General features: G+C 50.7%; 1 protein-coding gene across 1 annotated transcript in view; it reads right to left on the minus strand.

Moving 5' to 3' along the window:
* Nucleotides 1-1,218, minus strand: part of POLR3B (RNA polymerase III subunit B) — a 140,289-nt gene that overhangs the window by 39,704 nt on the left and 99,367 nt on the right. The window lies entirely within an intron of this gene.

Raw genomic sequence — 1,218 nt, forward strand, 5'->3', positions numbered from 1 at the left:
AGATGTCAAAAAGGGCACTGGGAGTCTGCCAGCCCCTAGAACTACAGGATGACAGCCTTGAAATGGGGACAGAAGTCACCTGGCTGAAGTCTCTTACAGGTGCCAGGCCTCTTGGCTTATCTCCTACTGGTGGTGCGGGTGGGTGAGGGGTCACTTCTGTTACCCTCCCAGCAGAGCTTTCCTTTGTGTGATGTGGGCATTCAGATAGCGCCCCAATAAGCAAGGACATGGGGCTCCTTTTTCAAGGAGACAGAAATGCAGCAGCCATCAATGACTGGAATGGAGAGAGAGTCTGCCTCTGCCCTAGAGATTCAGAGTTTACTGATAGACCACACTTACTTAGCGGACACAACAAAAGACCTGAAACCAACACCTTACGAGTGGGAGGAAAAATCTTGCAATGGGGTAAAAACCTCACCCACAGAATCCCTCAAAAGTATCTACCAAGAGCCGCTCTTGCATGAACACTAAGTGTCATGCCCCAAGAGTCGGTGGCTGCACCGCTCTCTTCTAGGGCTTCTCTCGAACCTGCCCAGGATGTACTGAGACGTGTGAGAGTTCATTTCACTAGAAACCAGTCTCGGGCTCCAATGCCGGCGAGCCCTGCAGGAAGGATGCAGAGCAGTACACACCCCCTGCAGCCGTGTCTCCCTTTCTCGAAATCTAAAGGGTGCGAGTTCAGAGACGCAGTCGGCAAAAGTGGATTTCTAAGTAAAACCCCAGTGTTCTGGGATTTCCACGTGAAGGTGACGGTGCACCGACCCACCATCTTTCTGTAACTAGACAGTAGGTGAAGGTGTTTGTGTGTCTTCAAGCAAGGCCACAGGCGTGCGTCCTGGCTCCTACCACCTTGTGCCTGGCCACCACACACCTGGCACAGAGGGCCAGCTGGTGGGGAAGCACTGCACGATCGCGAGGCTGTGTACAATGGCCATTAGCTGCACTGTGCAGGAGTGCAGTGCGCATCCGAACAGCATGAAAAACCCAGAAGTGTTTTCTTCTGCGTGTAAATGGATGTTTTATTTACAGGTGGTAGCTTAAAAGCCCAGGGACAGTAAACCCAGATCATTAAATTGTGGCGCGGAGTTTCTGACAGACATCACAAAGTCTTCAGGTTTCCACATAAACGTTACCAGTTAATCAGAAAGGGGAACATCTAGTTTTAAAGCATGGCTGTTGTCATTTGGAGGGAAAAAAGAGGCATAAATTAAGTGCAGC

The sequence above is a fragment of the Echinops telfairi genome, unplaced genomic scaffold (assembly GCF_000313985.2).
Source record: "Echinops telfairi isolate 266 unplaced genomic scaffold, ASM31398v2 ScPeMD7_2;HRSCAF=8, whole genome shotgun sequence".
Taxonomy (NCBI): Eukaryota; Metazoa; Chordata; class Mammalia; order Afrosoricida; family Tenrecidae; genus Echinops; species Echinops telfairi.